Raw genomic sequence first — 25,368 nt, 5'->3', positions numbered from 1 at the left:
AGGTCTGTAAACCTGCCCTTCACCATTATCAACCAACATACAGTGCTTCCACTGCAATGGATTCTGGGAAATGACATGCAAATGAGCACACAGTACCATCTTTTGCTTCAAATCCATTTTGACATGGACCCCTATAAAAGTTTATGCTTGCTGCAATGCACAGCTTTTCAGCACAGCCTGGGTTAAGATGCCCAGCCAGTAAACCTACCCACAGACAGCTGTTTCGACCTTTTGGATCTCATCAGTGTGAGGTTGGTTATACTGGCTTTTCAATTTCAAACTTTGGAAAGGCATCCACCAAACATTAGTTAAGTCATGGTGGGTAAAAAAAAGTTTTATATATATATATATATATATATATATATATATATATATATATATATATATATATATATATATATATATATATATATATATATATAATTATAAGACAAAAAAAGAAAGCGCCCGATCCTAGTGTAATATGAAAAATACACATTTAATTCCAATGTTAAGTCCAACAGATTTAAACTCACAAACAAATGTGAAATAAAAGCATGTAATGAGTATACTCATTCGCCAACCGCCAAACTGCTCCGCTCTGCTCACATGTCTCTCCCTTCCTCCGTGGAGTCCCAGCTCTTCTTAGCCACCGTCCATTAGGGGCCTTGAAGAATGTGCAACCTCTCCCAGTTTGACCTGGAAGTCCACGGCTCACTGCAGCAACTCCGGATGGGAGGATAGATGACGTGACCTCGTAGGGGCAAGGGGGAGGGGGCAAGAGTTTGCCGATATGTGACGGCGTGACATACAGTCCCGGCAGTAAGCAAGGTGGGAATGAGTGCGATGATCAGTAACTCACACTATACTGACTTTCCCAACGCGTTTCTTCACGCTACGGTGTTTTCTTTCTGGGGGTACATAACAGCCAATACGTCATGACTATTTATATTTGTGTAGACCAATCAGCCACGATCTTGGCTGACTGGTTAATTAGTTAACACATGAAAATAATTAATGAATATTAAAGGCTAAGGAGGCAACAACCTTATGTAATCACTTTGTCTAAAATATACAATAACATGAAAAACCTTTGTAATAAAGACATAAATTATACACATCAGTTATAAAATACATAAATCAAATCAATACCATACATTCATTCGTGTCCATATTTCTAATACAGATGTATATAGTTCCCTGGTTATATATGCTTCAGTAATTAAAAATCATATTATTTCTAATAATAAATGGAACCATTATCTAATACTAATTACGCCAGTATGGATTTGAATGAATGAAATGGTGCTAATAATACAAAAACAGAACAAAAACATAAGATGAAAATAATTATTAATATGAATAACTAAGAACATGGAATGGGAATGGATGGGAGGGAGGATAGAAGGGGGAGGTGAGGACAGGGGAAAAAAAAGAAGGAGGGGGGAAATCGAAGAACCAAGAAGACAATTTGGAACAATATCAATAGTATCATATAAATATGATTATGAATATAATCATAATCCCAAATATTGGACTATATATATATATGTGTGTGTGTGTAAATCCTATATATTTGAGGTCATAGTCAACCATAACAGTGGCCAACAATGTTCTCAAATATGGGCTACTATAGGATTTGATTGATTATAATTAATATCAAAAGAAGGAAACCCTTTAGAGATATTGAAGGACTTGATATAATGTACCATAAATTGAGGATTATACTACATTGTGCATCATCACAAGGGTAGCTCTTATTTGTCTCTTGTGAGATATATATATATATATATATATATATATATATATACAGTGTTCGACAAACCTATACATTTGCTCGCCCCGGGCGAGTGGATTTAACCCCCGGGCGAGTAAATATTGGCCCAAGCAGCACACGTTTGGTACTAGGTGCGAGTAGATTTTTTTGTGTGGCGAGTAGATTTTTTGGTGATTTGTCAACCACTATATATATATATATATATATATATATATATATATATATATATATATATATATATATATATATATATATATATATATATATATACATACACACACACACACACACACACACACACAGTCCTCGGTTATCCGACACAATGCGTTACTCAACAAAATGGCGTTGAATATTGTAAAGCGAAACATGTTTTCCCACTGTTTAAATGAAAGGTTCCGTCCCTGAAGGCATTTTAAACACTAAAATACACCAAATATTTTACGCAGGCAATAAGATATGCAGCACACACATAAATGATATAGTGTATATACTGTATTATATATATATATATATATATATATATATATAATAAATATAACATAATATAAATATAATATAATATATTATACAGTATAATATAATTATATATATATATATATATATATATATATATATATATATATATATATATATATATATATGCAAATATAACTGTATGCTCATCTGCATGTCTTAGGCAGGTCTGCAACCCTGCCTTATATATATATACATACTAGCTGAGAAACCCAGCGTTGCCCGGGATGTAATTTTGGGGGGGCGAACGACAAGGTTGGGCTTCCCCCGGGTGACTGGGTGACTGACTGAGTGGTGGGTGACTGGGTGAAAGTGGGTGACTGGGTGAAAGTGACTGGGTGACTGGGTGGGTGTGTGGGTGTGTGGGTGACTAAGTGAGTGTGTGGGTGACTAAGTGAGTGGGTGGGTGACTAAGTGAGTGGGTGGGTGACTAAGTGAGTGGGTGGGTGGGTGACTGAGTGGGTGGGTGGGTGACTGAGTGGGTGGGTGTGTGGGTGACTGGGTGACAGTGCGTGGGTGGGAGACGGTGGGTGACTTAGCTTGACCCCGTGGCATCTGGCTGGTGCAGGAGGTGAGTTCGGGAAGCTGGCGGGGGGGGGGCAAGAGTGGCAGGAGGCCCGCGCTGCGCTTACCCTCCGTCTGGGAGCCGGTGCACGTGAGGAGGAGGCCCGCGCCGCGCTTCCCCTCCGTCCAGGAGCCGGCGCACGTGAGGGGGAGTGCAGGAGGGCCGGGCCGCGCCGCGCTTCCCCTCCGTTCCTCGTTGTGAGCGAGGGGGGAGGAGCCTGGAGTTTGCTGCTGAGCAGGAGGGCCGCGCTTCCCCTCTCCGGGAGCCGGCACACGTGAGGGGGAGTGCAGGAGGCCCGAGCCGCGCCGCGCTTTTCCTCATTGTGAGCGAGGGGGGAGGAGCCTGGAGTTTGTTGCTGAGCAGGAGGGCTGCGCTTCCCCTCTCCGGAAACGGCGCACGGTGAGGGTGATGGTGCGGCTGGGGATGTTGCGGAGCGTGGGGATTTGGGTGAGGTGGGGAGGAGGGAGAGAGTGAGGGGCACCGGGAGAGGAGGGGCACCGGGAGAGGAGGGGGGGGGTGTGGAAGGTGAGCTGCGGTCCAACTGACGGGGGAGAGTGAGGCCAAGCAACAGAGTGTGTGTGTGTGTGTGTGTCGTCACTCCGCCTCAGGCCAATGAGAGGTGTGGGGGCGGGCGGCCCAAGGGACCAATGAGATTTCCCCTAGGGACACAGGAAGATGCAGACAGGCATCCAGTGCTTTCACAAATATATAATAAGATATATATATATAAATATGTGTGTGTATATATATATATATATATTAGATACACAAACAAACATCTTTGCAAAGCATCGTAAGAGCGTTGGATAAGCCGTTTTGGCGTTGTAAAAATGAACATAGGTATGCATTGCATAGTGTTGGATAAGCCATTCGTTGTAAAACGAAGCGTTGTAAAACGAGGACTGCCTGTACATACACACACACATTGATTGGTGAAAGTTAATGATAATACAGTGCGTGTGTGTGTTACAAATATCCTGCGTTCCTCCCAAAATCGCATGTAATTTATCCGTTGAATTCTACATTGTGATCTTACGTCTAATAACAAAGGCGCCATTTAGTTGCATCATTTGACCAAAATATTTCACGCTTAACCCTGTGAAGTTAAACTTCATTTCGGCAGGTACCTACACTAAATGCATCTTATTTCCTACCGTTGTGTGCAATAAAACAGTGAAATATGTGGAAGTACATAAAGGGTTAAAACGAAAAGCATAATGCCATTTGTGATTCAAAGCATTTAAAAACTGGCAAAATGTTCCCTTAGCATTATGAAGGAAAAATGTGAGTGCACACTTATTTCTGTCAGTCAGTGACACTCCTCTTCAGTAGCGAGTGAACCTCAGACTACCACAGATATGGTATACACCTATTTGCTAAATGGAGAATAAGCAAGGCGCTCAGAATGAAAGGAGGAGCCAGACATATACAACACACACACACCACACACACACACACTATGCAGGAGGGAAGGTCATCACAAATTTATTTTCAGGAGTCTTTCTAGTAACTATATTTGGCACGGATAACCGCGCTTTATCAAAAGTACTCTTTGATAAAGCGCGGTTACCCGCATGCAACGCGTAAGAGGCTACTCTTGCTGTTTTTTATGTGCCATTAAAGTATTTTTGTACAAGAAGACAGCAATCCGGTTCATACTTTTCTCCAAGGCAGCTGCACCGCCTCATCACTCCATTTCTCTGTTGATCCCGTCTGGTAGGAGCACGCCGACAGAACCCACAGTATATCGAGTGAGTAACTCATTTGTGTACTCAGTACGTTATTGCAACAAAGTTCACCATTGCAAACTCATACAAGATCTACCTTGTTTACAAGGCTTTTGAGTACTGTACGGACTGGTGTTTTCAAAACTTGTTTGGATTAGAAGGCACAGTGTATATCACCGACTACGTGGGACAGCGCTACCGGGTTTATAATACTGTCTGGGAGTTTATATGTTTCATATATTGAATATATATCTATATGGATTTTGTTCTGATTAGCATCGCTGGGGGGGTTTTCTCCCACCATCTTTAGTAACTATATTTAGCAACTTCTATGAAACAAAATTGCACTTTGCATTGGTGTTGCCATTGGAAAAGCGCTAAGCGATATCTGTGAGTCAGTGCCGTCCTCTGACTAAACTCTACCCCATACGCCTTGACAAAGCGTAATCACGTGAAACGCGCATCGGCGGACATCCTCATGCACGCGCATGCAGGGGCCGCATTTATTTTACAAACGCACGGCTTTTTGGCTACACTGTTGCTAAACCGCTGCGGTTACCTGCTCCTTTTACAACCGCTGAGCACATATAAATAGACCTCACGGTCTCTCTGAGCGCTCACACAGGGCTCATCTTAAACCATCATACCAATTACTAGATTCAGGTTATACAATCCACTGTGGTTATTTGGAAGATTGTAAGTGTACCAACATCTTACTACCGTAGATCGTGGATTTTGCATTTGCCCGTATGCACATAGATCTTCCTCACACATTTGACTCTGTTTAACTGACCATTACCAATGATTCACTCCTCTGGCAGATTCTACTTGTAACTCCCATGGGGACATTATGGTCACACACTTTACCAATATTCGCTGTGTACCACTAGTGGGAAAGCATTTGGTTTTAACCACTTCTTTACCATACTAGAACCATCTGCTATATATCATTGATTACCTTTCTGACCATCAAGGAAATACATATACAGAATTGGAGAGCACGCACGCACTATCCAGTGTGAGCATATATCCATTAGCAGGTCAATAGTATTGGCAATTATATATTGCTGTGTAATTGGGGGGTGCTTAAGAGTATCCCCTCTATTCATTTCAAGTTCCTCCAATATACTTTGGAAATACTGATCTAATTCAGATGATTTGAGCAACAGGTAAGTAGTTGGAAACAAGTTCCAGATAACAGAGCTCAGTGTCAAAGGAAGCATATATTTCAAATAAAGTCCTGATGAAAACACATAATAGTGTATTGGATAAGCTCTGATTAAGCCTAGTGAGATTATTAGACCCAGTGCATAAACATATATAATGAGGGGTTAAAAGCAATGATTGTCCAAGTAGTGGAGACAGATACCTGTATAGATGTATGTTCCTCCAATAGGATCTATCTCTGTGTTTTTCGGGCCAAATTTGTATTGCGTCATCCGTGATTGGAAGCGGGGGATCATCTATAAGACTGTGAGTATGATCAGACGCGAACCTACCTCTTTGAAAAAGGGCGTTAGCCTGAAACGCGTCAGAGTGTGTACCTGATGTTCCCCGTTACCATGTCCATTAAAATATAACTTTTTAACAGTTTTTCATTGGTGTTGGCCCCATTCTTGCAGCTGTGCTCCGCTCCAATATCTTTGGATTGTTTTCTCTTCTATGATTTGAGCCACATGCTCAGATATAGTGACCGAAACGAATCGGTTATTTGTAGTATTCACACTGGATCCGGGGCCCTCATTAGGACTCGCACTGGGATCTCTGCTGCACTTCAAGTTGTTTTTTTAAACACCCAATATTTTATCTTTTTGTGACCAATAAATGATTTGAAACATATCACCATTACATTGCAAGCCGAGTGCCCATACTGGGCTACTTTTCTTACCCAGCCTACTATTCGAAACTACCTAGAGGTGCACCGCTTAATTTATATAATATTCTTTGGCTGAAGCGGGGGTTCCTACTTAGTGCTCATTAAACTCTAGTGCCCACTTATTCAAGGTCAACAAAAAAATTACAACAAATATACTCAAAAAAGAAACAGTGTTGCACAACCTGAGAACAAACATCCTTTGCTGCTCAAATCAAAAATGTGCATATACTTTTCATAAGGGGGCAGAGGAGTTGGCAGAATGTGACCTGTTTTGTACAGTACAAGGAGCCGTTTGTTCCCTCGGGCCCTCTCCCTTCCCCCACTTAGTGTTCACATGTATGGAGCTGAACAGAGTTCCTTTCAGCTCGGGGGACCCCCTGCGTCCTGAGATACTTACCGGAGAAGTGGCTGCAGGTACTTCATGGAGGTGTAAAAACCCCACGTGGTGCGGGCCAATGGGAAGCTCTCCGTGGCAGCTTCCTACAGGCCGGCATGAAGGGAGATTTATACTTTCCTGGAGGGGACTGTACTGGTAGCACCATCCCCAGTAAGTATTTTGGGAAGCAGGGGACTCCCAGAGCAGAAGATTTATGTGGTTCAGCTCCGGAGAACCCGTTTTCTATACATGTTAAAAACAAAAAACTATTATTTTTTTTAAAAAGGGACAGAAGGGCAAGCAGAACTGCTCCCTTAAAAACGCGTCCCCCGTGACGCGGACCCCGCTGATGCTTGAGAGTGGTGACGGCACCAACTCTACAAGCATGAGCGTACGTACGGGTGTCCGGCAACTGTTTCTGTAAGCGCGAGCAGGGGGGGGGGGAGGGGGTCCAAAACACTGACTGACACCGATTGGCTGATGAGGTCATGTGACCCCTCAGTGCACCTCAAAGTCAATTTAATTTGTCTCTGCAAGAGCCCAGCGCCCATGAGCGTGGCCGGACAAATTTAAATTGATTGTGCTGTCCGCACCAAGTACGGTCAGCGGCAGCATGGACGCAGCCTAAAGCAGTGGTATTTAACCTTTTTTGGTTAAGGAACCCTATAATTGTATTGTGAAATTCTGTACAACCAACCCTCTCTAATAGCGCATTTGAGATCAGATGCATTGTAAGGAACCCCAACCCTTTTTAATAGTGCGTCTGAGTTCAGATCCCCTGAGATCATAATCCCCTGAGGAAGTGACGCGCAAGCGCACGAAACGCATAGGGCTAAAGTTCACGAGCTACAGTAATTACAAGGAACAAGCGAGGACAGCGTATCAGGCTTGGTACTTTACCACGACGAGCAGCAAGAGGTTTCTCTGCCCGAAGTTCGCCCCCTGCACCGGAGTACTGGCTCTAGGAGTGTGTCGACAGCATCGGATGGCATCGGAGTGCATCTAAAGAAGCCCCCCTGCAAAAGGAGAACAAAGCCACCATGTGCCTGATTACTCTATTTATTCTGTGAGTAGGATTCTGTTTTTTCCCAAACCGGACCAGCTGTATCACGCCATTTCCGATTATAGCATTTTTATGGTTTTTAATTTTTTTTATAAATTAGCTTAATTATTTCCGCTTTGCATGTTGTTTTTTTGTCTCTTTTTTTGTCTTGTGTGTTTATTGTTGTGAGTGAGTGTGTTATTTATATTTATGCTAGCAGTTGACACTATGATTTTTTCTTGTGCTCAATTTTACATGTCACGGGACGCATCTCTGTGGATCCATCAAGTTGCTTTGGAGTTGCAAGTTTAAAACCCTTTATCCAGTTCATTCCCTCATTTGGAAGCTCTTTGGACATTTGTATGGATATACCTCAAGGCGCTGGTTCGTAATTGGTATTTGTCCGAGATCAGATGCATTGTTAGGAACCCCAACCCTCTCTAATAGCGCGTCTGAGATCAGATGCATTGTAAGGAACCCCAACCCTCTCTAATAGTGCGTCTGAGATCAGATGCATTGTAAAGAATCCCAACCCTCTGTAATATTGCGTCTGAGATCAGATGCATTGTAAGGAATCCCAACCCTATGTAATATTGCATCTGAGATCAGATGCATTTTAAACTTTTCTGTATTTGCTATATTTTTCAAACGACTTGAAAATTGCAGGGAACCCTTCAGGGATGTCCGGGGAACCCCGACTGAAAAACACTACGTTTAAAAAAACCATATCAGTGTTATATTGTAGAGAAAAAGAAAGAAAAAACACGTCTTCCGCTTATCTCCAGATGCATGTTCCAGTGAATTCCTGATTTGTGTAGGACATTTATTGCAAATGAGAAGCCCATACTTTTATTACTTGACCACTGAACTCTGTAGAGTTCAGGGAATTTTTCTTCGATGCAGCAAAAATGCGTAAGAAAGTCACATAAAAGTAACTGAGAAAACACCGAAATCAGAAATAATGGAAATATATACAGCAAAAGTATAGCCAAATCTATCTGGTTCACAAGAACACACCAGAGATGTTATGAGTCATCCGTGGTTTTGAGTTGCATATTCAGATATATAATGAAACAGAAAACGAATAAGGAGCTGCCCACACCTCACCCCAGCCACTAGTCTGCTGACCCAGCTATTGTTCTGTAGAACTGCCATGTTGTGCAATGAAATGCTCGCATGAACTATTGTCACCGGACCTCATGTTCTGAAAATAACTGTGTAAATCATTAACAAGAAACCGGTTTCATTTCCAACTATCTCTTCAGGTTACAAAGGTTGTCAGGGAAAGAGAGAGAAAATGTCCCCGTGCTTAGGAACATCGCCAGCAAGGAATCGGCTGTATTAAACGCAACCGTTAAAATCACAGCAAAAAAAAAAAAAATAAACGATAATTTCTCATCATCAATTTTGCAGGTTATTCATGGATGCATTAAATGTAAAAAGCACAGGAAGCCCACGAGAGAGCATGCAGGGAGGGCTTCCCCGCATTATATCATTGCCACGATTCCTGTTTCATATGAAGTCCTCATTTCATTTTAATGAGTACAACAAGCCAGTGCTATTCTGGACAGTCACTACATGGGACATTGGAATCTCCTGAAGCAAATCGTTGTTATTAATACGTTTATATTAACAGACAATCTGATATATAATGGAGATGGAGTTGAACTCAGGAGCCAACAATTCAGATCAGTATCAATTGTTCGGTGTTTAATTAAAGTCAAAAACTGAGATCTAACCTGCAAGTCTTATACTGAACAAAGGTATTCCCCAAGCTTAAAGTCTCTAAAACATTCATTTATGGATGAAACTGCCCTATATCTGACTGCTGGCTGTGTGCTTCTTGACCCAAGGTGTGGGTGTATGCACTGCTTAATGTAGCATGCTAAATTTTTACAGACAATCCCAATTATAGTGAGATTTAGAAGGTGAAAAGTTTAACATATTATATGTTTGCATGCCCATGTTGGGAATATGAAAATATGTAGATATAACACTGTATGTTGGTTTATAGCTTGGATTCGACCTGGAAAACTAGTTAGGGCAAACAACAAAGTAACAGATTAGACTGCAGGGGAGCGCAAACTTTTACAGCTGCGCCCCCCTGCCTTCCCTCCGCTGGTGCTTTCGCCCACTCCCTTACCTTGATGCGGTGTCAAATGACGCTGTGGGACCATGTGACGTCACGTGACCCACAGCGTCATTTGATGCATGTGATGTCACATCATTTGACGCCGCGTTGCCATGGACACGAGTGACGCCGGCAGAGTCAACGTAAGTAACATCATTGCAGAGGCCTCACGCGATCCCCCAGCATTTAGTTTAAATGCCTCGGGGAAGAGCGAGGGGCCTCTGCAACCGCCTGCGCCCCCTCCAGAAAAATCTCCCGCGCCCCCCACTTTGCGCACCGCTGGATTAGTGGATGCTCACTGAACACTACCCATTCGTAACCTTCCTTTCCACTGGATTTGTCCCGCCATCAACGAGCCCAACTGAATGCAGCAGAGTCCATATCACTTCCTAACATTTACATAGTTACATCACTTTTCGTTTGACTTCTGGCCCAGACGCCACAGGAGCAAAGGTTATAACGCAATTGTGAGGTGTAAACACTTCTGAATATATCCACGTCTCAGACAGGCCCACAAACTTGCGCTTCCCCTCAGCACCTGGCAGGGAGAGACTTTGGGGAGTGGCAGGTTTGTGGACATGTCACAGATGTGAATGTATTGCTTTTTTAATCTTTGCTGAATGGTGAAGGCCTTCTGTCATGTTTTTTTACTCAACATAACTTACTTTGTGCACCAAATGTATCAAATAAAAGGATCACATTGAAAGCAACAGGATTTTTTTCCTCTGAAAAATCTGGTGCAAATATTCTGCATTATTTTTCCCCAGTTTGAAGCTGGGAAACTTTGGGAAATAATCCACTTCATGTTTAAGGGATAAAAAGTTAGGAAGAGACTTATTATTGGTCACTGACATACAGGATCCAACATACTATTCTGCATTTAAAAACGGCACCAGAGACTTTATTTTCTCCCCTCAACAATTATGTTATGAAATATAGTTTCCATGTACGTTTCCTGTTTCAGTTCTTAAAATAACAGCCCTTTAAACAGAATTTCAATTAAAATCAAAAATCTCCAAAATCTGTGTGTGTGGGAGGGGGGGGGGGTTTCCCACAATTGCAAGTAGGGTGTCTTACGGCAATGAACTGTGTTGCGTTTAGCTCTGGGGACTACTGGGTCTCAAGATGACCGTTTTAGGGGTCAGAAATCCCTTGTGGAGAAAACAACATGGTCGCCAGTATCATCCAATGGGAAGTCGCAATTAATGGTATCATGGCTTCTGATTGGCCTGCATATTCAAAGAGCTTTAGCAGCTATACTGTTTCACTTTAAACCTTGAACACACAAACACACACACGTAACTTATCTTGGGATCCACTGAGCTTGGGAGAATTTTTTTTTTTTTAAGTGGTTCTGTTACAGAGAGCCAGGTAACAGAAAAAAATAAAGATACATTTTAAAAAAATAGTTGTATATGTGGGATTGCTGCTTTAAATTTAGAAAGCAACTTGTACATAGAGAATGCTTTCTCTGTATGGAGCCATGTTATTTCAATGTTATACAAGGAGTTATTCATTAAACTGCAATAGTGCTGGTCTGTACACTATCGCGCGTAAATGCCCACTGACTGCATGTAATAGTGGTCCTGCAGTGATAGTACCACTGCAGTTTAATTGAAAAAGAAAAAAAATAAGTTTAAAAACTCAGAAATATAATGAAAATGCCTCACCAGTACTCGCGAATCGTTTGTACGTCGTCTTTATCACTGGCGCACAACCTCCGCTGATCCCAACATCACATGGCTGGATTAAAAAATGGCATTTCAAGCAAGGAGATTGAAGGAGGCACATAAAGGCATTTGAAAAGTCACACAAAAGCTATGTAATTAAACAGGTAGAGAAAAAAAAAACATTGGTTTTATATTGTTTTCCTGAGTGAGGGTGAGAAAAATGTTCGCCCCTAATAACTCCATTACATTGACTGCGACTCCAGGGTAGAGATGTCCCAATGGAAGGGGTTGACAAAAAGTTTGTTTTGAGGGTTGCAGTAAACCAGCTTTTACAATCATATCCCCGATAGTCTTGGGTCTTTTCTGCACAAACATGGGACCGGAATTATGAAACATGGGTGGGAATTGTATTTTTTTTGTATTTAAATGCTTAGATTTTGTGTTGTCACAATAAGATAATGGGTGTAAGATCTGAGGAAAGGGCTTAGTGGCCTAAAATGTTACCCTGGATGTACCTGTCGGATTACATTAATAAACACAGAGCAAACTTAACTTTTTGTTTCCTGTGTGCCTCCTCCAATCTGCTTGCTTGGAAGGGGAAAAAAAAACTCAGTACCTTTCCTTTCTTCCCATGTTACAGTGTCAAATATGACCCCCAAAAATAATCTCTCACATTTGAAATATATGTGTTTTTGTGCAGAGATTTCCAACCACTCATACATGCCATAGATAGAAAGGGAAAAACAACAGATTGCCCTTAAAGCAAACTTAGATCCCATCATGATATGTTTACTGCATCACTATTCCTGCTTCCTGCTGCTGCCTGTGAATCCTTCCCGGACTGCAGGAAAGCGCAAAAACATTGATAAGGAAAGACAACATGCTTTATAGAGGAGTTCCCACACTAGTATTCCCTATGTTCTATATCAAGACATCTCAGTCTTACTCTATAATTAACTACTTGCCAGAGTCTGCCAACAAGCATGCCAACTGCAATTATGGTTTCATTCTGTGAACACCTGCCCATTAATGGGAGAGTCCTGCCTAGGACAAAAGTAAACTGAGGACAGTGGCAGGTTATAATTGGCTATATGTAACCGATTACCATCTTTAGAAAAATATACCATTTTTTAATAGGGTCAGTTTTCAAAGCTGAATATGAAATGGTTATCTTTGCAAAGTCATGATGAAGTCCTCCTTAGATCAAACAAGAGGAGTAACTCGTATGCCTGAATCCATACTTCCCAACAAAAAAAGTGATATCTTTACACAAGATATAGGAGTTCCTTTAATAGGGATTAATTTCAGAGACGACACTTATACGGATAAAAAAATAATCTAACAAATAATGGGATCTTCTAAAATAAATGACCTCCTTTAAGAAGGGTTGCACCATCTTGGGTTCTCATCACTGTTCATGGTCCGCCTGTCCTCATTTTGTTTCAGTCACATTTTTTTTAATGGATAAAATCTACTTTAGTCAAAAATTGTCTAGTCTTCGCAAAGCCATTTTCCTGATCCACCTTCAGAGAGCCATTACAGTGGACGGAACCCATGTTCTGTTGCAAGTAGGAGGTATTTTCTCTTAACACTTATCTTTATTAAAATATCAAAGACTATCACATTGGGAGGAGGCAAGAAGTCCAATCGCACAAGGGAGGTGGATAACCTCTCTTATATAAAAGCTGCTAAATATATTTACCAAATGCTCACATGATTGAGGTTTGAAAGGTAAGAGTTCAATATAGCAGTTATTCTACTTCATACACAGTCTTTATTAGAACTTTCCCTATTAACATTTGAAAACCACACAGTAACTCAAGGTTATATTTGCCAAATTATTTAGTTTGGCGTTCCTTTGCTTGAATGTGTTTTCTTAAACATGCCCTAATGATAAAGAACACTTATGTGCTTGTTCACATCTGAGACAGGGCCACATACCTGCCTTACACCATAATCACGCAGTGAACCGTGCTTCCATTGCAAAGGATTCAGGGTTACAAACATGCAAATGAACACTCACAGTGTCTCACTATGCGCTAAATAAAACATACCCCAAATATCTGAGTGCTAAGCAGAGGAGTAAATAATATAACTACAATGAACGAACAAGCTTAAATTTTTTCCAGAATAAACTCTAGAAATATATATAAAATGGAGTTTAGTTTATTACTGCGATTATATTGAGCATTATTCCCCCCCCCCCCCCACCAACAGTAGTAGATTTTGCTTAAATCTGCTTACTAAACATATACGTTTGATTCCCTAATTAATGCTTTGTCCTCCTGCTCCAAGATCCAACATTCTCATAATTAACCTAGCTGGCACAGAGGGCGTTATTATTTTAAAACAATAAATGTTTTAAATTGATAACGTGTTAATAACAATGAGTGTACTTCTTGGCAGGAACTTGAGCTCAGCAACATTATTTATTTCCCCTCCCTTGCTGCAAAGAAAATGGAGTTTCTTGGCTTGACTTCTGCTCAAACGACTTCTGGTTTCAATTACATTTGTTGAGAGTAGGGGGAAAAAACCTCAGCATAAAAACTTGTGGCAAAACCAACAGGCCCTGTGCCAACGGAACTGGGGTTTTGTTGCTACCACTGTTTCCCACAGTATAATACATTTGCAGAACCATTCGATGATTTGCTCTGTTGGTACCTGAAACAGTACCTGACACAAACATGCCAACATTCCCAATGTAGGCGAGAGACGCCATTTTTAGACGCGTCTCCTGCTACCCTCCCAACCAGTCCTCTCTCCCACAACTATGTGTTGGGCAGAAGAAGACTGTGTCAGAATTTACCCCACAGGAAAATGCTTCTAACATGATCTGATTGATGAAGGGGAAGAGATGGTTGTGCAGGGGAGAGAAGAAAGTACAGATATTAATGGGAATAGTCGGCATAGAGTGCTCAGTTCACCGTTTGAGTCAGAATTGGTGACCAAATGAAATCAGAATCAGTAAGTTACGTTCACATGGGTATGTTGTTTAAAATCAACAAAAATCGCTGAAGACATAATTACTAGGTGTATTTTTACATCGCTGTGTAGCATCAATATTAACCATGGGGCCTTGCAAATAGGAGTGATGTATCATTAACAGTTTGGTGTGCGGCCTACATTTTAGACATTAATCTGCACTGCAATGTCAGCTTTTGAATTAAAAAAAAAAAAAAAAAGTTACTACAATTGTAGACGTGTCCCCTCTTATCTCCGGTGCCGGGGAGGGGGATGGCTGCATAGTATGGGAGCGGCAGAGCTTTGCGACATACCTGGCAAGCAGAGGCCATCTTGTCGTTCGTGAATGTGCAATTGCAGCCATGCACATGCGCAGAGAGGCGAGGAGTTGCGGCAGCCATTTTATGTTTTGCGCATGCGCCGTGGAGTCTGCGCACGCACAGTCCCCAGAATTGCAGCGGACATCTTAGGAAAGGCTCTGCAAGGGACTACATGTCCCAGGAGCCTAAGGGACATGCAGGTAGAATGTTGAGACAGTTTGGCAGTTACAAGAAGGGGAGAACCGTTGAAGCAGTGTCCAGGGAGCAGTGCTCCCCTGGACTAGATTTGTCCCTTAGGTCCCAGCTAGGTCCTAAGTCCCTTGTCAGGATTGCCTAGACCTCCTGCCTAGCCATAGCTTCCTTGTCCACTGGGTGTGCGGCTGCCTTCTGTTGGCTCTGGGTTCCTCTGTCTGTCTGTCTTCTTGTTGCTCCTGTCTCTGTCCTTATAGCTTGCTTCCTGTCTGTTGGTTTTGCCTTTGCTTCAAGTCAGACTCCCATGCCTGTCTTTGATCCTGATCTGTTTATGTACCTGTACCTGTATTGTAGTCTGCTCACAGTAAAGGTCCTTGCTAGTAATCTGGCTTGTCCCTGGTTATTCCTGCTCCCTGTTCTCAGTCCCTGTCCCGCCCCGCCTGTCCTGTTCCAGTCTCCTCGTTGCCGACCTCTGCTTGTTACCTGACTTCGCTACCTGCCGCCTGCCTCGGACCCCTGCTTGTGACCCCTACTTCGCTTTCTGCTGTTCCGGCCACCGAGATCCTACCCGCCACAGGAGTCTCCGTGACATCCCCTTTTAGATTGTGACTGCTTTAGGGCTGACCCCAGACAGGAACGCTACCTTTTAGCCTTACATTGTCAGGTGTAGCACCATTGAAGAGACGCCAAGCGGTGAGCTGCAGCCTGCGGTTTGGGATCAGACCACAGGCAACTATAGACATTGGGGGATGCCCTCCAGCTGGAGCTCCCTCAAGAGGCGAACGCCTATGTGGACCAGAGAGAGAGGATTCAGCAGAAGGATCCTTTTTGCTCATTCAGTGGTACCTGGTACAGGAGTGCCCAGGGAGCTAAAGTGCCCCAACGGTCCACAGGGGTAGTGCTACTCCGTACATGTGGGTAGGACTGACTCATTGTGGGAGGACACCAGGAGTATTGGCGCCCCGCACCCTATGTACTTTGGGGGACACTAACCCTGTGTTATTGTATTTTGTGTGTTACATGGTTATATCGTTATTCTATTGTTAGTAAACCAATTGTTATATACGGGTGTGTGTATCATTTCACTGTAAGTGATCCTGAAAGAGGTTATCCCGCTGCGCTGGAATCCCTCCCAGGTGGAGGCGCTACACAAAGGAGAACGAGAGCTCACCCCAGGCTCCCAGCTGTGGAGGCTTAGGCCTTCTGTGAGCCACAGGTAACGGCAGCACAAACAGTTCTCCTAGGCCAGGGCCATGGTCCAAAAGACCGTGCTGACCCGCGCCACTTACCCCCATCATCTTTAGTGAGTGGGGCTTTAGATGGCGCTTCCGGAGGCGTGTGGAATTGCAGGAGACAGGAGAATTTAATTTTTGCCGCTGAGGGAAGCAGAGGGCCCTTCACGTGACTGCCAAAAGCCAATGGCAGTCCGTGACGTCGGCACGGTGACGTGGCGCGCTATCCCCACCTCCCACAAGCGTGCACGCCGACGCTCATGCAGGGACATAAAAAAAGCTCCTGCTTGAGCAGGAGAGCATGAGTGTCAGCGTTGCTCAGCACTCTTCTTTTCACCATGTCCGAGGCCTTAGGCCTCGGTCCCGCTGCGCTCGTTGGCGCGGGCGGCGGGTCGCGAGTTCCCCACCAGCAGGGGAATCCTCGCGAGCCGGTCCCGGTCCCCACTGGCGGCACAGCTGACTACACGCTGTAGCGCGTCAGCCGCTGGAGACACCAGAGAATGGTGTTTTCTAGCGTTGACGCGTGACGTGTGTGGCTGTGAGCCAATGGGGAGGGGAGGCTTCGGGAGGAGGAGAGGCTTCGGGGAGCGGGGAGGAGTGTGGAGTGAAAGCAGGTGAGTGCCTTTCTCTGTGTGTGTGTCTGAGTGCGTGCTTGTCTGTGTGTGTATGTGTCTGAGTGCGTGAGTGCCTGTCTGTGTGTGTGTGTGCCCGAGTGCCTGCCTCTGTCTGTGTGTGTGTGTGTGTATGAGTGCGTGAGTGCCTGCCTGTGTGTGCACGCGTGTGTGTGTGTATATGAGTGCGTGAGTGCCTGCGTGTGTGTGTGCGCGTGTATGAATGAGTGCCTGCGTGTGTGTGTTTAAACTTACCTTCCAGCTCCAGCCCGAGTCCGTGGAGGGAGGGGGGGGAGAGTAGCGGGTCCCTCCGCTCAAGCCACGCCCCCCTCCCTGTCAAACCGCCCACCTCCCGATCAAACCTCCCACCTCCCGCCCACCTCCCGCTCCCTACAGACCGCAGATCGCGGTCTGTGTATCTCAGCGCACCGCCTGTCAGCAGCGCAGGTGCGCTGACTCTGGGAGCGGGGCCTTAGCCTTAGACACAAGGGAAAAGGGGCTACACAATCTTAACTGCATAACTAAATTTCATAGTAAACATAAACCGAGCCCCATAAAATGTAAACAAAGTGCTAGAAAAAACCATGAAATATACATACATGTTCCAACAAACCACTTCTATGAATCGAATACAGCAACAGGAGAGCCTGGGCGGGAACAGTACTTGGAATAGCCGCCTTGTGTTTTATTTGTAACCGGTTAGAGGATCTTGCCTCAACATTTGGGTTTTTAATACGCTTATCGTCCTTGTACTTGTGTAACTATGGTACAACAAGATTTTCCTCCTCACACGTTGCATTCAAGTTTCTCAACCATGTTGCCATAAAATAGCCAGGGCCATATTTCCTAAGTAATGATATGAAAACATTGAGAGCGGATCTTACGGCACAGCACTGCTGAGTAACATGTCCCCAATATTCTTTATCATAAGTACATGTTAGGACAAGAGAGTCTCTTATAAAAATCTGTATTTGTTGCATAGCTTGACATTTCCTGAGTCACTTGTGCCTATCACAAAGCTAATGTGTAAACTCCTGTTTCTTCTACAACTATTTCTCAAACCCTTGGCACTGTGCTTAGACCTCTATCCTGGCCAGTGTCGTCTGTTGGCATGTAGTAAAGCTGTTTGAATGGAAAAACACTTATGTATACAGTAGGAATATATACACATAGGTTTCATAGTTATGTCATTCTGTTCATGTGCTAGTAAAGCATAGAGGAACATATAGAAATAGCTTGGATAACTAAAATGGAAGATAAGAGAGCAGGAGGCATCGGCGGCGCAGGAATTGGGGGTGGGGATAAATGGCGGTCTTGGGGAAGAGCTATTCAAAAGTTATGGAGCTGTGTGTGTGTGTTGAGCGTGGATCGGAGAGCAGGCGCCAAAGGATGGGCTAGTCCTAGCCGATAGGCAAAATGCGAGTGTGTGCGTCTGTGTGTGTCATTGGGTCCCAGATACACATTGACATACGACAGGTGTGGATGCACAGCGGGATAGCTTGGATGCTCCTCTCTCTTCCCCCCCCCCCCCACCCCGCAAAGAAAACACTGGCTCCTAAAAATTCCATGTTGCTCTCAAGTCTTTTATATTTTCGGCCATAATTAAACACTATACCAGAGACTATAAAAATGTAGGCATGAACACGGGGGGGTGGGAGGGGGGGCAAAGCATGAGGGACATTTCTGCCACTGTCAGATTGCAACATATGGGTACTGGAAGTCCTTTCCTCCACACCATTCCATGCTCTTTCCAACTGGCAAGGCCAGCGGAGTTGCAATGACTTTACATAGCTTCTCCTTTCCACCCACGGTCAATGTCATCCACAAGCAGCACAAAACAGTTTCTAGTGGACACAAATGTGCAAGTCTGTTTGGAGGAAGAAGATCAGGTAAGGGTGCTGAGTCTAAGACACCCCCCAATTCCCACGATATCCCTAGCGCGGAGTGTCACCCCAAAGTGCTGCCAGATAAAAAGGAAACAAACTCTGTAATCGTCCAAAATTCTATACGGTGGATGGTCAGATATTTAGAAAAAAGATGTTCAAACTTTGTAAAACCAGCACTCTAGGAGTTATGAAATATAATTTAGACGGTCCCACCAAAACAATAATTGAATCACCAAAGGATAATGGGATGAATACAGAAACTTCTAGTACACAGTAAGAGGCCATACAATGTATATTGAACATACAGTATATATATACACTCTTACTATGCTTGAGAAGAATTACAGAAAATCAGGATGATGCTCCATGTCATTAGAAGTTCTCCAACAAATGATGCTTATATAGTATCTACACCTATCAGAAACCTCTGTTCTACCAGAAAGCTTGCAACTCTGTCAGAAAATGCATTTCCAGGCTCCTCTGGCACGGACACAGTTACTCACATTGCTGGAGCATGTAGCAGCTCAACTGAAAAACCTAATGTCAATATTTAAGGATGAAATGTCTACTTCCCCTAAGAACAGAAGACTATTGGGACCGGTATTCACAAGGAACAGCACATTCAACAAGTCTATTTCACACGATTTAAGGAATATACAACAATGGTGTGTCCATTGCACATACTATTGGCGATATGATATCTTATTTTATTTATACAGCTGTCAAGTTTAATGAAACACATTCATTTTGGACACAAAATATGTAATACTTTCACGTCTGTCTCGGCTATGTGTACTCCTCCCAATGATTCATCTTAGATTACAGTATTACCACCAAAACAAATACTGTGGACGCTTTGCTAATATAGAGTATTTTTGCAGAAGCCATATGCAATTCGTGCTTAAAGACACACAGTCCCATAAAACACCTTACAGCCCGCTGAATTGAATGGGCGGCCAAGGGTCTTCCAGCACCAGAAGGTAGAGCTGAAGACAGCTTCATAAATATGGCTCATAGTGTGGATGCATTTGTATATTATCCAAATAGATTGACTTTCAATCAATCATTCAGATACAGGCAAAGACAACTCCTCTAGTTGTGAGCTAAATAGCATTGGCGTTTAACCCAGATTCTAAATGGAACAGCATATCTAATAAATAAATATTGACCAATATCAAGTAACACTCGCCAAGTATTCAAGTAAACAAACAAACAAAATACTTTCAAACTGTGACACACATATAGCCTAGCAAAAGATCCCTAGGACATCAAAATACCTGATGTGTGCAGTCATGCACAGAAGTGTCCCAGAAACTGACCAGGTCAAACAGGGAGGAAAGATCAACATACTATTTAGCAATAGCTGACACTTGTGTGCACATCTCTGGTTTTATTACTCTGCAACTGGTTCAAATATTATTCAGCAGATGCGTAATCTTTATACAAAATGCTATTCTGAAGTGTATAACCGTTTCGCTGCCAGGGGAAAGCCAGAGGGTTAATGTATATTTTACAGTTGGCTACTAGGTCATTATTTTATTTTTGAGAGCAAAATGTCGCCATATACCTTGGGTGTCTCACTGAACTGTTCACATCATCAAACCTCAGTTCAGTTGCTCTATTCCTTGAAAGCCAGCAACAGCCTTAGTGGGAAGGCCAACAGTAGTCACCCGTAGCAGCCCAGAGGCTGACAAGTGGTGTCCTGTCAATTGTTTTTCTAGACTTGTGCACCGATCACATAGTCATGTTCAAACCAGTTTGAGTTTTTATTTTGCCTCAACAGGATCCCCCACTACCAAATGGTAGAGGGGAAGAGGGAAGGGTGGGGAGGGGAAGAGGGAAGGGTGGGAAGGGTGGGGAGGGTAAGAGGGAAGGGGGAGGGGAAGAGGGAAGCGGGGGGGAAGAGGGAAGGGGGAGGGGAAGAGGGAAGGGGGGGGGGGAAGAGGGAAGGGGGGGGAAAGGGAAGGGGGGGGGAAGAGGGAAGGGGGGGAAGAGGGAAGGGGGGGGAAGAGGGAAGGGGGGGGGGAAAGAGGGGGGGGGAAAGAGGGAAGGGGGGGGGAAAGAGGGGGGGGGAAAGAGGGAAGGGGGGGAAAGAGGGAAGGGGGGGGAAGAGGGAAGGGGGGGGAAGAGGGAAGGGGGGGGAAGAGGGAAGGGGGGGGAAGAGGGAACGGGGGGGGAAGAGGGAACGGGGGGGGAAGAGGGAACGGGGGGGGAAGAGGGAACGGGGGGGGAAGAGGGAACGGGGGGGGAAGAGGGAACGGGGGAGGGAAGAGGGAACGGGGGAGGGAAGAGAGAAGGGGGGGAAGAGGGAAGGGGGGGAAGAGGGAAGGGGGGGGAAGAGGGAAGGGGGGGGGGAAGAGGGAAGGGGGGGGGAAGAGGGAAGGGGGGGAAGAGGGAAGGGGGGGAGAAGAGGGAAGGGGGGGAGAAGAGGGAAGGGGGGGAGAAGAGGGAAGGGGGGGAGAAGAGGGAAGGGGGGGAGAAGAGGGAAGGGGGGGAGAAGAGGGAAGGGGGGGAGAAGAGGGAAGGGGGGGAAGACGATCATGTGTATTTCTTTAAACTGCAAGAGAGGTTTCACTTCATCTGAGCTTCTCCACTGGGTAAAACATGAGCTCTGGCTGCCCTTTCAGCACTGCACATCAACAGTGAGATTATCAGTACAGTTTATTGGAAACGGAAACAAATAGGAAATCCTTCCCTCAGCTGCTGTCTGTAATTAATATAGATACATGTGTACATAAAAGGGTCCCTGGTGTCAGCCAAACCGAGACACAATTTGTCACAAGAAACCCACTGGGTAGAAACGCTACCTTTATGGTCTGGGTTTATGGACGCAAGCTTCCATTCAGATCATGACATGATCAAGACACTGACTGAGTGTTCCTTAGAGCGGAGGTCACTTCAGCACCAATCTCTTCCAACCGTGTGATGGTTATAGTCTAGTAAGGTATATGATGCATGTAGATCGCCTGGCAAGGCATATGATGCATATAAGATACATGAGAGACTAACATAAATGTAATACAAGATTCATTGACATGCCTACCAGCCTAAAGAAACAAGAACCAAAAGGCTGTGTCAGGCGGGGCCAACTCCAGTCCTCAAGGGCCACCAACAGGTCAGGTTAAGGAGATCCCTGCTTCAGCACAGGTGACTCAAAGAGCAGGGATAGCCTTAAAACCTATCCTGTTGGTGGCCCTTTTGGACTGGAGTTGGTCACCTGTTGGTTATGTTATCAAAAGGAAAAGAACCCCTCTAGGTGCCATCAAAAGCTATACGGAGACTGGCCTAATCTACAACTAAATGTGCTCAGCACCTATACAATCAACCAATATGTTCAGCAATAAGTATGGGTTAATTAGACAACTAGATTGTAAGCTCTTCGGAGCAGGGACTCCTTTTCCTAAATGTTACTTTAATGCCTGAAGCACGTCTTCCCTTTATGTGTTATTTATATAATTGTCACGTGTATTACTGCGGTTAAGCACTATGTACATTAATGGCACTATATAAAGACACATACATACATACATAAAAACCCAATGCATACAAATCCTGTAAGAGCAGCTGGTGTTTCCTTCCTCTGACACACACAGCTTTCTGGAAATGACTAGTTGTCCTCTCAATGACAACAGATCAGATAGTTTTGCTAAGGCCAGATTGCAGTCATTTAAAGAGAACATAACTGTAACATGACTGAAAGCCATCTGATACACTGAAAAAATGCTACCAAATAAGCACTTGATCCAATATTGCTCTCTAGCTCCACTTAACCTGCAACTTACAAAGAGTGGGATTTCTTTCTCCATCAGCAGCATGACAGCAAATAGGAGAGAAATTGGCTTAGCTTTGTGGCCAAGGCACTTGTCTCTGAAGTGGGAACCCAATGCCTGCCCTGTGTGACCTTGGACAAGCCCTCGTATAAACTCTGCTTTGCTAAATTCAATAGCCAGCTCTTCGGATCAGCAACCTAACCTGCCAGCATTATCACCTAGCACAGCCTATTATACACATTAAATAGCCATCATAAAGTCAGGGCGCCCTTCTAACCACCCAGGGCATGAATGCACAACAGATCTAGCGTGGCAATCTCAACAGCAAATAATCAACTTTCGTCTGCAAATACATGTGTGCAGAATCCTGCATTAAAATGCATGTGTGCACAATCACGTGTGCAGAATCCTGCATTAAAATACATGTGTGCACAATCACATGTGTGCAGAATCCTGCATTAAAATGCATGTGTGCACAATCACGTGTGCAGAATCCTGCATTAAAATACATGTGTGCACAATCACATGTGTGCAGAATCCTGCATTAAAATACATGTGTGCACAATCACGTGTGCAGAATCCTGCATTAAAATACATGTGTGCACAATCCTGCATTATAATACATGTGTGCACAATCACGTGTGCACAATCCTGCATTAAAATTAGCACACGTGTGCCCAATCCTGCATTATAACACGTGTGCAAAATCCTGCATTAAAATACATGTGTGCACAATCCTGCATTAGCACACGTGTGCGCAATCACATGTGTACACAATTCTGCATTAGCACACACACGATGCGGCGCTAGCTCTGCGGTTCGGACCTCACGTACCCATATTCCCCGGCATGGGAGGGGGGCTCACATCCCGGTCTGTATCCCTGCGAGGAGCTCCCAGAGGTGCTGCGGCAAAGCCATGATCCGGATCATCTGTCACATAACAAGCACAGGCTCCACCAAACCAAAGGGGAAAATGGCGTCTCCGGCTCCACGAGTCCAGGGCACAGAAAGGAAAGCCCAGCACTCTCCCCAGCACTCTCCCCAGCAGCTGCTAATTATATCCACCCGGGAGCAGGAGACGGTGCGCTGGGGACCCCCTAACCCCGAGACCAGGCAGCTACTGTGGGGGAGTCTGTACCCTCCTCCCCCTCCTCCCAGAGAGAGCGGTGTGGGTGAGATACAGCGGTCCCTTCCCCTGCAGGGGCTGAGTGAGAGCTTGTGCTGATCACTGCAGTTTCATCTGAGACTGCTCCCTCCTCCTCCTGCTGCTGCTGCTGCTGCTGCTCTCCCCCCTCTCTCTCCCCTTCCCTCCTGTATCCTGGAGGAATATGAAGAAGAGTTGGGAGGGGGTGAAAAAAATCAATCAAGATTCTCCTTTTTTTTGTTTTAATCTATCCAACAGCAACAAAAAAAAAAGGCAACAAAACAATAATCCGTGGTCCAGTTACAATGTATCCTTAGTAGCAGTGACTGTCCTGGTGTAGCTGCTGGTGTAGCTGTAGCAGTGACTGCCCTGTTGTAGTAGCAGTGATTGCCCTGTTGTAGTAGCAGTGATTGCCCTGTTGTAGTAGCAGTGATTGCCCTGTTGTAGTAGCAGTGATTGCCCTGTTGTAGTAGCAGTGACTGCCCTGTTGTAGCTGCTGGTGTAGCTGTAGCTGCTGTGTTCTCAGGGGCTTCACTGCTGTCTCTCCCCCTTCGGGAAGGGAGGCGAAGCTGTTTAATCAGATCTGTGAGCGCTGCTCCGTCCCCCTTGTGTCTGTGTCTCTCCCCCTAGTCCTGCAGCAGTGAAGGGAAAATACATGGTAATGAAGCAGCAGGGCTGTGAATGCTCAGAGCTGGGTTAATGCACTCAACACTGCCACTGCCTGACATAACATGGGCAGTGTGGGAGGGGGGGGGCTGAAGTTGCTGTTGTTTTTTTATTTATTTTTAATAAAAAGGCTAATGACCTTCTTTTTAATTTGCAATCGGTTTTCCTTGAGAGAGACACATTTTATGTAGACGAAATGAACTGCCCAGAAGGGGAATGTTGAGAAGCATTTTGCAGCATTGGGGTATTTTTTTCCTTTCACCTTGAAAATAAGGTGAGGGAAAGATTTGAAAATACATTTTTAAGATTTTGTTTTTTTTTTTTTTTGTTTTTTTTTAGGCTGCTGGCAGTTTACACGGTGCTGTGCATATTAGAATATGGGCACGTTAAATCATTGTCCCCATGAGCTTACAATCTAATAAATGGCATTTCATGCACACAGAGGTCAAATGACTTGCCCAAGGTCATAGCTGCAGATTGCACAGGGGAACCAGGCACTCACTCAGTTAGCTGTCCTGGTGCATTGACCACACATAACAAAGGCTGATCCTTTTAGTTCTATGGCACCAACATATTCCACAGTGCAGAACAATGTAGAGTTAAGGACGAAGCATAAAATACAGCTTCAAACATAATGAAACCATATGTAATGAGGTAACTGCTCTCAGAAGCTTTTGCTCTAAAACAGGGGTAGCCAACTCCAGTGCTATCAACAGGTCAGGTTTTAAGTCTATCCCTGCTTGAGTAAAGGTGGCTCAATCTTTGACTGAGCCACTTGTGCTGAAGCAGAGATCCTGAAAACCTGACCTGTTGATGGCCCTTGAGGACTGGAGTTGGCCACCCTGCTCTAAAACGATGTATTCTGTTGTGCACTGACACAATATGAACATGATTTTTTTTTGGTAAGATGCCACATACAACACATCTGCT

General features: G+C 44.3%; 1 protein-coding gene across 2 annotated transcripts in view; it reads right to left on the bottom strand.

The window, feature by feature from the left end:
• SETBP1 (SET binding protein 1) overlaps nucleotides 1-24,445 on the bottom strand; it is a 232,179-nt gene extending 207,734 nt beyond the window's left edge. For both annotated transcript variants that reach the window (XM_075585307.1, XM_075585318.1), the window contains exon 1: nucleotides 23,463-24,445. The gene's annotated coding sequence lies outside the window, so the exon portion shown is untranslated. The remainder of the gene's footprint in view (nucleotides 1-23,462) is intronic.
• Nucleotides 24,446-25,368: the final 923 nt, after the last annotated feature.

Source organism: Ascaphus truei, chromosome 1, assembly GCF_040206685.1.
Source record: "Ascaphus truei isolate aAscTru1 chromosome 1, aAscTru1.hap1, whole genome shotgun sequence".
Lineage (NCBI taxonomy): Eukaryota > Metazoa > Chordata > Amphibia > Anura > Ascaphidae > Ascaphus > Ascaphus truei.
Note: the sequence above shows the minus strand (reverse complement) of the source record. Positions and strands in the feature narration are given on the sequence as shown.